General features: G+C 47.2%; 1 long non-coding RNA gene across 16 annotated transcripts in view; it reads left to right on the top strand.

The window, feature by feature from the left end:
- The first annotated feature begins 309 nt into the window (after positions 1 to 309).
- The window catches only part of LOC106801885 (uncharacterized), a 242,556-nt gene continuing 227,595 nt past the window's right edge, over positions 310 to 15,270 (top strand). For 3 of the 16 annotated variants that reach the window (XR_015555961.1, XR_015555957.1, XR_015555954.1), the window contains exon 1: positions 321 to 493. This is a non-coding gene — a long non-coding RNA (uncharacterized LOC106801885). Of the gene's footprint in view, positions 494 to 1,520; positions 1,832 to 15,270 lie in introns of those variants that run through there. The other 13 variants (XR_015555955.1, XR_015555958.1, XR_015555952.1 and 10 more) reach the window with 11 other exon arrangements.

Below are 15,270 nucleotides of genomic sequence, written 5' to 3'. Positions count from 1 at the left end.
GCGCAGCCAGGACCCCAGCCCGGTGCGGAGCGCGCCCTCCCCCGGGCCATCTGGGCCCTCGGCGGCCCAGGCCCGTCCCGCCTCCACGCGGCGCCCCGCGGCTCGGCGCCGCAAGCTGCCGGGGCAGCGGGTGGAGGGGCGCGCGGGGCGGCGGGCAGCGGGCGAGCCGGGGAGCGCGGGGCTGGCGGGGGCCGAGGACGCACGCGGCCGGCCGGGCGGCGCGCGCTTCCCCTCCCCGCGGCCCGGAGCGCGAGCCGCCGTGACGTCACGGGCGCCCGCCAGCCCCGCGCTCCGCCGGGCAGAGCGCGTGCGGCCGCCGAGCACATGGGCCCGCGGGCCGGCGGGCTCGGGGCGGCCTGGCAGGAGGAGCGGCGAGGGGCCGCGGGCGAGGAGGGGCCTCGGCACCCCCCGGCACCCGGCGAGAGGATTTCCACGCGGAGAGGAGGTTGGCGGCGCGGGCGACCTTCGGAGACACGGCTGGATCCACCTTCCAGTAAGTTAGCATTTTGTCTTCTGCGTTTCTGGAAACTCGCAAGCCATGGTCTTGGGGGTGGGGATGCGCACTGAGTAGTTGGACCGAGGAAAGGGGCTTTCGGATTCGGATGTCTGTGTGTTAACCGTGCACTTTCCTCATCACCAGACTCAAGACTGGCAGCGAGTTTGGGCGTCTGGGGAGAGGGGGAGGGGAGGAGGGTGACATCAAACGCTCCGTGCATGGAGATAATTCTGGATTTATGTACTTCATCAAAGGCGTATTACCTAATCTCTAAAAATAGACCCCCTCCAATCAGTACCGATTGGGGTCACGGATACGGTTTGGAGGCCCTTTTTGCAAAATTGGAAGTCTGTGAATCATATGATGCTCCCTCCATCCTTTGGCCATCTGCCCCCACCCCCAACCAAGGTGATTTCCGAAAACTCAGCAGCTCTGTTTTTTGAAACTTTCTCTGCTTTTGCATTGCATTTACAGGTTTGCCGGGTGCCCCCACACCCTTATCACGGTAATTCTTTTTGGAAAGGTTGTTGGTTTAATGAGGTTTACCCTCTCTGGGATCACGTGCTCTTATTTATGCCAGTGTTTGTGGTCGGGGTGTAGACTTTCGGGAGCGGCAGCCATGAGGCTGCATGTGTCGGTGCCGGATGCACCATGAATTTTCCTGATACTTTGCAGTCATGGAATATTCTTCTGTTCACTCGATCCCCTGACTTCAGGTTCTTCTAGAAGGTGCAAGAAGAGAGGAAACCACTTGTGAGGGTTTTTAGGGAGAAGAGGGTGAGGTTTTGGTGTTTTCCTTTCTGGTCTTATGTTTTCCAAAGAGAGGTTGGCAGCCCCCTGTCGCCCACTCTGTCACTGTGAGTCCTGCCTACTGGAGCTGTTTAGTTGCTGGAAGAAACTGGGGAAACGTGTGTTTGTGTGTGGTGGGTGGGCGGGAGCCCTGAGGAGGTAGGGACTATATCTGCTCTGCTGTTCGTTATAGGATGTTGCAGGCCTACTTTGCATACTGGTGGTGACAAGTTGAGGCTTGTTCATTTGACACAGTCCTGTGGTCACAGCAAATCTTTCTAAAGCTCTAACCAGTAGAAAAGAGGGTTGTATGGATCCTCTGAACCCTGAGTGGAACTTCCTGAAAGATTTATTAGGAGAAAAACCTTCCTGGAAGCAGCAGAAGGACAAACACAGAGTCTTTGCCTGGGCAGAGAGCCTCGTGGCCTGGTCTCCGTTATATGAGAGGAGACACATCTTGAAGGTGAGGACTGCCTCGTGGTCTCAGCTGTTGGCAAGAGGGCCCGACTGGAATTCCACGTGTGGATCTGGTGATGGAAAAGCTGGGTAGGTGCGGTGCTGACCTTAACGCTGGACCCATTCAACTCCCAGAGGGGATTTGTTTTGTGGTCAGGTTGTTGTTTTGCCTGGTTAAGGGTGACTTCTTGTTGTTGTTTTTGCTTTACCTACTTTGAGTGCAAAATTTTGCATAAACCGGGCTTCTCTTGAAAAGTAGAAGAAATCAGTTTCTTTTTCTCATTGATTCTTCTCTCTCCCTTCTTCTATCCCCTCCCCCATGCAGTCTGCTGTGCTCTTCTCACTGTGGCTAGAGCTTTTTGGGGCTGGGAAGAGGGAGTTCTTTTTCTTGGTTTTGAAATATCTGACCCCCACTGCTCTGTGTGGTTGTTGGTCTAAAAACTTGGTGGATTCTCACTATGTCCCATCAGTTCTTGTGCTTGAACCTTTTTCCTCCTGAATGGCAGATGGACAGGCAGGCTGGGTTCGGGGAGCCTGTGTTTACCATGCTCTGGGCCTCTGCCTGCCTGGGATGGACACTTTCCTCCCACAGCTCAGCTAAGGAGTCCCCTGGACAATCAGACACCCTTCCTTTCTTCCTCTTCGTGTTTGTGTCCCTGAATTTGGTCAGACCAAGAGCAGATCGACCCTTTCCTGGGAAAGCCTAGGTCCTTGGAGAGTGGCGGGGTCCGTATTCTTTGGAGAGGTGGCCGCGGGCCCGCTAATGGCTGCACTTTACTGTGTGTATTTTAGATGTCCGATGCCCTCCTTGATGCTCGGGCTTTCTATTTCGCATTTTCTTTCATAGTTGGCTGGTTTTATTTTTTTCCTTATGATGCTGGTTTGTGATCTCTTTAAGAGACCAGGACTCCCTCTTTATATCCCCAGTGTCTGCAGGGGCCCCTGACTCAAGATGGGAACAGAGCAACGATCTGGAATCATTTTGGCCATTGATGAGCCCCGTTCAGTCACTTCTACACCTTCCCTAGAAAACCTCAGAAATTCTAGGCCTTACAGGAGAACACTGCTAAAATGGGTCTTTTGATGGGTGCCTCCTCTGCTTCTCCTGTTTTTCTGGACCCGAGTAATCTAAGGAACTAATAACAGTAGTAATAATAATAATAATAATAGTTCCTGTAATAACATTGAAATCGTATGTCATGCCAAGCATGTTCTTTGCATTTTGTGCTCCCTGCAACCCTACCAGGCAATAATAATAAAATATCTAGCAATGATGAGTTCTTATTGTGGGCCAGCCTCAGTTCTGAATACTTTAGGTATATTATCTCATTTAATCTCCCAACAATCATATAAGATAGGATTATCATTATTATCACTATTTTGCAGATGAGGAACCCACAGCTCAGAGAGGTTAAAAATATCCCCCCAGGCCACACAATTAGGAAGTGGCAGAGCCATCGAATTTGGATCAGGGCCCTCTGACTCCCTGGGCCCACTGGCAGAATTGAGAGGACAATGAAGTTAAGAACAAGCAAAGAGGGGCCGGCTGGGTGGTCTAGTGGTTGAGTTCGGGCGCTCGTCTTAGGCGGCCTGGGGTTCACAGGTCCGGATCCCGGGTGCGGACCTACGCACCGCTCATCAAGCCATACTAAGGCAGCGTCCCATATATAAAGTAGAGGAAGACTGGCGTGGATGTTAGCTCAATGACAATCTTCCTCAAGCAAAAAGAGGAGGATTGGCAACAGATGTTAGCTAAGGGCCAATCTTCCTCAAAAAAAAAGAACAAGCAAAGAATGCCTCTGAGCAGGAGGATTGAGTGTGCTCCCCACTCTCCACCCCTCACCTAGGCACAGATGGAAACCCCCACACCTTGTGCGAAGATGTCGTTGCTCAGGCTGCCGGCCCGTTCTGCCTTTGTGGAGCAGGCTAACAGTGGGGTGAAGAAGACCTAAGTGGGGGCTTCAGTGCTGGGAAGATTCTGGACTGGGGCTCTAGGAAACGAGGCCTCTGGGGCCCAGGCAGGAACCTCACTCTTGGTGCAGAATCTATGAGCATTTGCAAAATGCTGCATCCGGGCATCCTGCCCGGCTTTGTGACCAGCGTTTAATTACTGTCCACATTCCCAGCAGATGGGAGAGAGAACTCCTTGTAAATGATTGCACCCTCCCCATCCCTCCACACTCCGCCCAACTGCTCTGAGTACCTGCCTCTATCCTGGGTATGTTTAGGTCCCCTAGCGACCCTAACAATACAAAGATTGTGGTGGCTTCTCTCAACCGTGTCATTAAAAACGAAAACAATGCCACGTCATAAAACACAAGAGTTACATACAAGAGGCCCAAACGATCTCAGTCATTTTTTAATTGCAGAATTTGGAATTGTCTCTCTTTTATTTTCTCTTCCTCTTTTTTTAGGGGGGGTGGTTATGGGGTGTTGTTTTGCTGTTGCCTGGTGGGTAATCTGAGCCCCAGTGTTATTTGGTTACCTGCGTCTTTTTGCTCCTTGACTGTGAACTTCTTGAGAGCAGCGGGGTGGTGGAGTGGGGAGTGGAGTCATCTTCACCCCTCTGGTGGCAGACACAGCCCTGGTGCTCTGTTGGATCAGGGGGCTGTGAAGAGCTGCTTTGTTTTAAAGGAAACCAGCAGCGCCCAGCCTGCAGTGATTGTCTTAGATGTGAGAGAGCCTGACCTGGTGGAAAGTGTTGGGTTTGCCCCGAGGGAAAGGATACTGAAGACAGAAGAAAATTAGGAAGCAGCAGAAGGCATCTGGGCTGTCTGAGGGGTAGGGCAGATCTGTATTACTTAGGAGCCTCAGTTTCTTCGTCTGTAAGACTTGGATGATAAAGCACTGGCTTCATAGGTTGCTGGGAAGAGAAAATAGGGGATGAACAGGCATTTTGCACAGAGCCTGGGCTCAGAGGAAGCACTCATGAAAAGTTAGCTATTATTATTACTGTTACAATTACTAGGTTTTATTACTTCCTGTGGCTGCTTGGAGTAGTGGTTTCTGAATACATTTTAATGTGTAAAGGTAACATTCTGTTTGCACAGATCATAAGATGGCAGTGACTTCACTGGAGTTCTTTGCAAGCATCTGAAAAAAATGAGGGCTAATACAAGTAAAGAAAGAGAGAAGAAATCAGGAAGGCTGCAGGAGAGGGTCTCAGACAGGACAGGAGTCAGAGGCTGCTCCTCAGGTGTCAGCCTGCCTGTGCAAGTTACTTTAGCTCTCAGCTGCTGCACAGGGAGGAGAAGGGTTTCTCCCTCCCAGGGATGCTGCCGAGCACTTAGCACAGAGGAAGTAAGCTCTTGAGGAAGACAGAAAAGCAATCGTTATTATTTATTCTTCTTCAGGACTCTCTTTTCCTGGTAAATTAGCCCCAACATTTGCTACTCTGTTCAAGATTGATTCGTTCATTTACTGAGCAGTTGCTGTGTGCCGAGTACTGCTGGAGATCAAGCAGGGAAGAAAAGAGACGAAAATCCTAACCTCCTGTAGCTTCCATTCTAGTCCAAGCCACACAGTGGGGGCAGGGTGGCCCCCGGGGAAGCTGCGGAATGGATAGAGGTGGTGCAGGCAAAAATTACACTGACTCCAGTGCCCAGGGGCCCTGGAACCACTATGTTAATAGATATAAGGTTCTCGGCACAGGGCCTAGTGTGTGGTAGTTACTGTATAAGTGGTAGTAGCTCTATTTGTTTATTTATTATTATTTTCCTTGGGTGACTGCTTTATAAAAAGACAACCTTCCTTTCTCCTATTTCCCTTCCTGAGTTTGATGTTTCTGCATAGAACTCGTTATAGACTGAATGTTTGTATTCTTCCAAAAGTCATAGTTCAAATCCTAACCCCCAATATGGTGGTATTAGGAGGTGGGGCCTTGGGAGGTGATTCGGGTTAGATGAGGTCGTTAGGGTGGGGTCTTTATGATGGGATTCGTGCCCTTATAAGAAGAGACCCCAGAGTGCTTTCTTCCTCGCTGTGTGTGAGGACACAGCGAGAAGGTGGCCTTTTATAAGCCAGGAAGAGAGCTCTCACCAGAAACCAGAACCTTGATGTTGGACTTTCTAGTTTCCAGAACCGTGAGAAATAAATTTCTGTTGTTTGTCTGCCACCGGGTCTATAGTATTTTGTCATGGCAGCCTGAGCAGACTAGGAGAGTACTTCTCATTACCTGATAGACCATATGTCTTCTTGCACTAAATTGTAAACTCTATAAGCCTGAGGGTTTACAGCCAATTATTCATTCATTTTCATTAATTCAACAAATACTTATTGTGTGCCTACTCTGTGCCAAGCACTATTCTGGGTGTTGGGGATGCAGAAAGAAACAAAAAAGATTTCTGCGCTCATGGTGCTTGCATCATAACTGGGATAGACAGATAAGGAACAGTAGACATAATAAATGAGGACATTCGTAGTGTGTTAGAGGGAAACGCGTTTGATGGGAACAAGTAGAGCAGGGTCAGGGTCTGGAGGGCTGGAGTGGGCTGCCCTGTTAATCTGGCTGGTCAGGGCAGGCTCCACCGAGAAGCTGACATTGGAGTAGAGTTGAAGTAGCTGAAGGACTTAGTCTAGAAGATGCGTGTGTCAGGCCCTGGGAAGAGCTGAGATAGAGGCCAAGGGGAGGAGTGGGCCTGTGCAATGGAGGAACAGCAAGGAGGAGAGTAAACTGGAGTGGTGTGAGCAAGGCAGACAGAGGCAGAAGGGGAACCAGAGCAGCGTTCACTGGTGCTTCCCATTGTCTTCAGGCCTATCTAAATACATTGTCTTTTTTGTTAAATTGAGGTACTGTTGACATATATAACATTATATCAGTTTCAGGTGTACAACAGGATGATTCCATATTTGTATATATTGTGAAATGAGCACCACAATAAATCTAGTTAACGTCTGTCACTATACATAGTGGCTTTGTCTTTCATGCAGTAAAATGCATGGCCGTTAAAGGGTTTTAAACAGAAAGCTGATGTGATCTGATTTAGCTTTTGAAATGATCAGTCTGGCTGCTGTGTTGAGAAGAGACTAAATCAGAGTGAGAAGCCAGGGCGCCAGGGGCGAACAGGCAAGTAACACAGGTGCTTGGTCCAGGCTGGTGGTGGTGGACGTGGCTACAAGTAATGGGCTTCTGGGCATTCACTGCTGTATCCCCAGGCATCTAAAACTGCGCTGCCTGATGTGGTAGCCGCTAGCCTTGTGTGGTCACTGAGCACTTGAAATGAGGCTGGTCTGAATGAAAATGTAATGTATGTGTAAAATATACATCAGCTTTCAAAGCCTCAGCACAAAAAAAGAATGTAAAATATCTCATTAATGAATTCTTTAATGTTGATTATATATTAAAATTATATTTTGGATATATTGGATTAAATATGATGTATTATTAAAATTAATTTCACCTGTTTCTTTTTACTTTTTTTTAATGTGGCTACTAGAAAAATCTAAACGTACACGTAACTTACATTCTATTTCCGTTGGACAGCATGGCTCTAGAACAGTGCCTGGGACCTGGTGGGCGTTCAGTGAATCATATGAGTGAATGAGTGAGTACCAGGCACAGAGGAGTCTGCAGTGAGTAAGAAACCATCCTTGTATTCAAGAAACTCCCAGTGTGTGAGAGAGGCAGATGGCTGACGATAACTGCTGGAAAGGAGGGAAGACTTGTGAAAATGGGACCATTGGCAGCCAGGTGTGGTGTGCCTGAGAATCTTCGCCTGGGAGGGAAGTGGGATGAGGGGTCTCCAGTCTCAGCGAGCGTCTTGAAGACGGGGAACTGAGAGGTGAGGCTGCTGTGCCTTGGGACTGTGGCTGAGGTGGGAGAGACGAGGGGCGAGCAGGCCAGAGGGTGGGGGAGTCTCCGGAGCCTTCATGACCAGGCAGAAGCGGTTGGAATGGGTCCTGCAAACTCTGGGCACTTTCCAAAGATTATAACCGAGGAGTAATTTCCCAGATTTATGTTTAGAAGGATGACAGTGTGGGTTTCGGGAAGGAGGGACCTGGGTTGGGGATTCCAGGCTCTTGGTGGACAGAACTATGATTAGGGAAATTTAAATGATCTTTCCTGAAGTGAAAGAAATACAGGCTTATCTTTAAAAATCTGGGGCGGGGCCAGCCCGGTGGCGTAGCGGTTAAGTGGGCGTGCTCCGCTGCAGAGGTCCGGGGTTTGCAGGGTCGGATCCCGGGCGCGGACCGGCGCACCCGACGCGCCGCTTGTCAAGCCATGCTGTGGCGGCATCCCATGTAAAGCAGAGGAAGATGGGCACGGGTGTTAGCACAGGGCCAATCTTCCTTCGCAAAAAGAGGAGGATTGGCAACAGACGTTAGCTCAGGGCTGATCTTCCTCACACACAAAAAATGAATAAATAAATAAAAATCTGGGGCAAAGGTCTATAAAAGATAAATATAATTTAAGTTAAATTCAATCAGTTTTGTCTTGATTGTTGCTTTTTACAAAAACAGTCGTAATTATGTTGTATATGTTTGCTTCCTGACTTCTCTTAGTTACCATTAGGTCATAAGCATTCCTGAATGTTATCACTTACACTTTGACCATGTCATTTTTATTGCGTAAACAGCATTTCTGTTCAGTGACTGTTTCGGTGCTTAATCATTCTTTTGAATTGGATGCGTAGCTCATAACATACTGTGTATAGATATTGGTTTTATGTATATATATAAAACTTTGTATATGTTAAGTTTTCTATTTTTCAGTTAATTTTTTTTTTTTTTTGATAAACATCCAGTCCTAGGATTATTGCATCATAGCCTCTCAATGTTTTAAAACTTTTAGGTAAATATTGTGGCTTGTGAGATTTGTGCCAAAGCCAAATTTGCTGTTTTCTGGTGAAACGTGTGATGTTTGTGGCTGTCCGTGATACACTGATATGTATAGTGTATATTACATGCTAGGCACATGTTTATATACATCATATGCACCTGTATTAGTTTTTTCATTACTTTCATTTATTCAGCAGGTATTTGTGGAATGCCTGTTTGTACCAAGCACTCTTCTAGGCCTTCTAGAGTATTCAGCAGTGATCAAAACAGATACGGTGACAGTTCTTAAGGAGCTTAATTTTTAGTGGGGGAGACAAAGAAAGAAGCAAACATATGAAAAAAAACCCACATTATTGTAAGGAATATGAAAGAATATGAAATAGACTAATGTGAGAGGATAGTTTCTGTGGGGTGAAGGGATTAACACTGAAATCCTGCATTTGAATGGGACATGAAGACTTGGGAGAAGTTATCCAGACAAGGAGTCAAGCACAAACAAAAAGGAAAAGATTGATAAATATGACTAGATAGTAAAGGAAAAAGTACGTCTAAGCAAAAAAAGCTATAATAATAAAGAATACAGAGTTCCCAAAAGTCAATAACAAAAACCTAGACAACCTGAGAGCAAAGTTGGTAAAGATATGAGCAAGTGGTTCTCAAAAGAAGAAAGCAGAATGGGCGGGACATGTGAAAAGATTCGAATCTCCCTAATTAAGTCGGGTTTATTGAGGTCTGATCTGATAGACAGTGGAATTCACCCTTTTTAGTATATAACACTATAAGGCGTTTTAATAAATGCATATAGCTGTGTAACATAGTCATGTAATCATCACCATGAAGATATATAACATTTCCATCTTCCCTCAAACTTTCCTCCTGCCCCTTTGTGGTCAGTCTCCTCCCCAACTCCCTGCTTCTAACCACCACTAATTGGTTTTCTGATTACAGTTTTACCTTTTTCATATAAATGGAATCGTACAGTATGTAGCCCTCTGAGTCTGGCTTCTCTCACTTCGCATAATGCAGGTGAGACTCTTAACGTGTTGTGTGTGTATCAGTCGTCTGGTAGTTTTGATTGCTGAGCAGTGTTCTGTTCTATGGATATATCACTGTGTCTTTATCCCTCCTCCAGTTGAAGGGCATTTGGGTTGTTTCCAAGGGGTACATTTTTCATATTTTAAAATGTGCCAAAAATAGGAAGTCTGACTCAAGTTTGGATGAGGCTGTGTGACAAAATCCCCCACGCAGTGAGTGTGTGAGGTCATCAGAGAGATCAATTGGCAGCGCGCAGTAAAATCGAAAACATATGTACAGGCCACTCCTAGATAAGTTTGAGAATTCACAGCTCATGCTGTGTGTTACGTAGGGATATTTAGAGATGGATGTGAACGTTTGAAAAATGAACTGGAAGAATCTAGTCAAACTCACTATCATCACTGAGAAGGGAGGCGGGAATGGGGTTGGTGGTGAGGGTCAAAGATTACTTTAACTTTACCTTTAATGCTTTTTAAAAGAAGAGTGTATATACGTACAGATATCACTTACACATTCTGAAAATGTACAGAAAGGAAAACAGACTGGGAGCACATATGACAACATGTTTATAGTTGTAAATTACAGGCTCTTTAAATTTCTTTTAAAAAATAATTTGAGGGAAGGGTATACTGACCCCAGAGAACAGCATGTGTGAAGGCCCCAAGGCATGAAAAAGTTTGGGGTGTTCATAGTATGAAGAGACTTGTGTGGGTGGAGTGGAGTGAACGTCGTCCAAGGGCCAGAGACACAGGACGGGGTCTAGGGTGGGCAGAAGCCAGGCCATGGAGGGCGTGAAGTGTTATTGCAAGCCTTTGTTGGCTGCTGAGTGGGACGTGGTCTGATTGGATTGACCTTTTTGCTGGTGGACAGTGGATTGGATGGTTGACAACGGAAGCTGTATTGCAGCGATTAGAGGGATCTGGACCCTGGCTCTAGCCATGGAGAGGCAGTGAGAGGGCAAATTCAGTACTTATTTTGGAGATGGAAGGGCCTTCTGCTTGGAGGGCCAAGTAGGAGGGGTTCCAGGTGGAACTGAAGAGGTAGCCAGGGGCCTTCCAAACCCAGCTTGAACTTTATCCCTTGGGCGATAGGGAGCTATGGAAGGTTTTAAACAGGGGCAGGGATGAGCTTAGAGTGGCATTTCAGAGAGATCCATCCACATGTGGTGTCTGCAGCCTGGAGTCTCTGAAGAACATTCTAGTTAATGGAGCTGAGAGCGCATCAGTTACCTTCTTGTTGGATGCTTGGCTTTTCTCATTTTTCAAAAAGAAATAGGAAAAGGAAAAGGTCCTCGGTGTTGAAAGTCGCCTGGAATTTATGAGCAAGCAGCTGTAGGAGACAGGGGCCCCTTCCAGCGTTTATCGTGACAGGGTTTATTCCAAGACCCACTTTAGTCATGATTCATCCACCCGGGCCAGCGGCAGCCTCGAGATCACTTCAGCGATCTTTCCACTTAGAGATTTCAACAAGAGATCACTCCTCCCCTTGTGGTGCATCGCTTTTTACAAAGCAGACGATTGCATTTGGTCCGTGAGAAACTCATGAGACGAAGGCCACGCTGTCCTGGCCTGGTTTAAACTCAGAGGGCACCGCCAGTGGGGACCCGGGGCTTCCTCCTGCAGGCTGTGCCTCCAGTGGTCATTGCACCCCCCTCCCTCCTTCCAGGCCTGCTTCCCCCAGGACACCTGGAGGAGCTGGCGTCCCAGCCGTGTGCTCTAGGAATAGAAGAGGAGCTTGGAGGCTGCCCCCTGGCCTTTGCTCTGTGCAGAGTTCCCGGCTGGCCTGAGCCTCTTCTGTCCTCTCCCCACTGGGAGGTTGGCCAGAGGCAGTATCTCTTCCCTATCGTTTCTCTGGACATTCCATACGTGCTTTCTCAATTAGAGACATTCCCCACATACTTATTCCATTAAAAAGGAAAAGCAAAGAGTTTTTGAAAAAGCGAGGGGTGCCGAAGGAAAAAGATCACTATTTCAGTAACTGTGACATATGGAAATGGTCTTGGCAGCCACGACTTAGACAGGTACATGACGTTTTCACGTTTTGTACCTGAAGAATTCCTGACCCTTGACCAGGATTATGCAACTGTCTCACTTTTGGTCCAGCAGTAAGACCTGACGTCCCCGGTGCCAGAGCACCCAGCTCCTGAGCGCCGGTCCCAGCTGTCTACCTGCTCCCTCTCCCCTCCTCCTCCTGGCTGGAGTGAGCTTTTAAAAGGGCAAACTAGATCCTGAAACTCTACGACTTAAGAGCTTTGAATGGCTTCCCATTATTAATTTGAGAACCTGCTGCATAACAGGCTCTCAGCAAGTATCAGTTGAATTGCTGAGTGCACGTGAACGGTGGATAAGGACCCGGCTCATAACGACCCTAAAGACCGAGTACTTTATACCTGGTGGATGCCTCTGGCTTGGATCAGAAGTAAGGCCTGTCTCTTAGAGGCAGCTGGCGAATATGGGGTTTGAATAATGTCGAAGGTTTGGAATGATATGATTCTTCTAGAGGATTGGTGTCTGCAGATTTGTTTCTAACATGTGTGTCTCACACAGGGAGAGAAGCAGCCAGCTGGGGAAATGGCACAGGTTTCCAACCCTTTCTCCACTTCCTCTCCTAACTAACTCCTACTTCTGCTTGATGACTCAGCTTAGCGGTTACCTCCTCCAGGAAGCATTCCTTCTTTTTCCCAAACTGAACATGACCATCCCCTCCAAGCACCCTGCGTCTGAGTTATCACGGCTCACGCCACATTGTGTTGTGTTGCAGCCGTGCGTTCCTGCCAGGGCTTGCAAACTCAGCTGCTTAGAGGATGAGCAGATGATGGAAAAGCACCAGATGGGCCCGATAGAAGACAGAAAGTGTGCAGACTGCGGAACAGCCAGTCCCCTCTCTAGAAGGGGCGGCTGCTCTTAGATCCAGCTCCGCCCCCCCACCTCCACTATTCCCCATGCCAGAAGGTAGAGGCAGTATCGCCAGAGCTTCTGCTCTTTAAGGAGAAGCCAGATAGCTGTTTTTATTTTTTAATGTATACTCTTGAGTTTCAAATGTTTCCATTCAGATTTTTAAAGAACATTCACAGGCTAAACAAAACACGTGTGGGCCAGATGTGGCCCCCCTTGGGCCAGGAGTTTGCAACCCTTGCTTATGGCTCTTTCTCTCATGGTACAAGTGTGTCCAGACGTGACTTGCTTTTCTGTGCCTCCAGTACCTAGCAGGCAGCCAGCATGTCATAATGGGCACTCCCTGCTTAAATCCTTATTGACTTGAATGTCGAAACTGAGCAAGTACTTTCCCGGATACGTGGTATTAATATTTTTTACCTCAAAACTGTTCGCACATGATGTTACTCTGAATTGCTTCTTCAGCCCCTCACATGCGTTTGTGATAGGCTGTGCCTGGAAAAGTAATCATTTCCTGGATTCTAACTGCTTTTTTCCTTTTCCTCTTTCCTCTCTGCCCCCTCAGCACATACTGGATTTTTTTCTTTTTTGGAGGAAGCCAGTCCTTTTTGTCCTGCTGGGCTCATAAGGTGTTGGTCGGCTGTTATTAAGCAGTCATGGTTTCCGGCCACCTCGCTGACTTTTGCCCTCACAGTTGCCCAGCCATTGCTGATTTCCATCAGGGGAACAAGGGTGATGTTCAGATTTCTCTTCATTTGCAGAGAGCCATCAGGGCAAAATTGCTTAAAGAAACAAACCGGTCAGCTGCCATGAGGAAGAAAGCCCCACACCATTTTGTGCAGCCTTTCCCATCCTATCTTTCTTCACGCTGGGGAGGAAAAATTCAATCAGGATGTGGCTGGGAACTCTAGGAGCTTCATAGGTGCCTGGAGCTGTGTGAGGCTCTGGAGGAATAAAAGAGACAAACTGTGGACTTTATGGTCTGGAAGATCCAGTCTTTGCCTTTGAGAGACGCAGAGTGAGAGCAAAAGCATTGATGATGATAATATAGCATTAACGTAGTTACAATGTAGCATCATGTTATTTAGTATTATTAATAGCTATAATAAAATGGCATCCTATAGATAGTAAGCCCTAACTATGTGCCAGTGTTAAGAACTTACCCATATTATTCATGTAAGCAATAAATATTAATATTACATGTAAAAATCACAATTGGACAGTTAAACTCAACTCCCCAGCATTTTCTGCGTCTCACGTGCGGGTGCTGGGCTGGGCTTGTCGCTGTGCTTGGGGGTCCCTCTGAGACCCTCCCCCCTGAGTCCAGTGCAGGGACACAGACATATGATTTTGCACATGGTGATGACACCACGGTGAGGTAGTGCTTCTCAGACATGGTCAGGGTGTTGCTGGAGCCCAGGGAGCTAAGCAGCTGATTTAATGCTGAATGATGTTATATGGTGTGTCTCTACCACATTTTGTTTATCTGTTCATCTGTTGATGGATACTGGGGTTGCTTGCACCTTTCGGCTGTTGTGAACATGGACAAGTACAAGTATTGCTGGGTCATGTGGTAATTCTGTGTTTAATTTGGGGGAGAAACTGTCATACTGTTTTCATAGCAGCCACACCATTTTAAATTCCCACTAGCAGTGCACACGGGTTCCTGTTTCTCCACATCCTTGACAACACTTGTTGTATTGTTTTCTTTTTTTATAGTAGCCATCCTAATAATTATGAAGTGGTATCTCATTGTGGTTTTTATTTGCATTTCACTAATAGCTAGTGATGTTGAGCATCTTTTCATGTGCTTATCAGCCACTTGAATTGTAGGAGGTCTTTATATATGCTGGATATTAACCCCTTTTCAGGTATGTGATTTGCAAATATTTTCTCCCATTCTGTGGGTTGTCTTTTCACCCTCTTGAAAGTGTCCTTGGATGCACAAGTGTTTTAGAATTGATTAAATCCAACTTACCTATTTTTTCTTTTTTCTTTTTTTTTTTTTTTAAAGATTTTATTTATTTTATTTTTTCCCCCCAAAGCCCCAGTAGATAGTTGTATGTCATAGCTGCACATCCTTCTAGTTGCTGTATGTGGGACTCGGCCTCAGGATGGACGGAGAAGTGGTACCTCGATGCGCATCCGGGATCCGAACCCGGGCCACCAGCATCGCAGCGCGCGCACTTAACCACCAAGCCACAGGGCCGGCCCCTACCTATTTTTTCTTTTGTTGCCTGTGCTTTGGGTATGAGGCACAGACAGTGTACGAAACTCAGCCAGGAGAGGCAGAATGCCGGTCTTGACCACTTGCTACCCTGCCTCGAGTTTTCATCCTTTGGATTCCGGTGGCCAGTGTAGACCCAGGGCTAGTGTCTCAGTTCAGCTCTTATGTGTGTCATCTTGTTCATCCTCTCAGTGGCTCTATCAGGTGGATGCTCTTACCCCATTTCCCAGAAGTGGAGGGGAGCACCCAGCTCTCTGGAACCTGGCAGAGATTTGCTGAGGGCAGGTACTGGCTAATGCTGCAGTCAGCAGCATCGCAGGGGTCATAGTGCACCCGCCCTGGATATTCCAACCCAGCACATCACTTTCAAAGTCCTCTTTGGGAGTTGTACTTCCCGCAAAATAAATAACTAGCAAACATTTTTGGTGTGACAAAATTGGTGAGCGAACTTTGTGTAGCTTCAACATTTAGTTCATTATATTCCATTAATATCCACAAAAGAAGATGACATCATGACTGATAGTGAACAAACACCCGTGAACCCTCCATGCTGCTTAGGAACCAGAATATGACCAATAACTGTTGGCTCCAATGGA

Source organism: Ceratotherium simum, chromosome 23 (assembly GCF_057802395.1).
Source record: "Ceratotherium simum simum isolate JZ-2026a chromosome 23, ASM5780239v1, whole genome shotgun sequence".
Lineage (NCBI taxonomy): Eukaryota > Metazoa > Chordata > Mammalia > Perissodactyla > Rhinocerotidae > Ceratotherium > Ceratotherium simum.
This window is presented reverse-complemented; position numbering and strand designations above follow the sequence as displayed.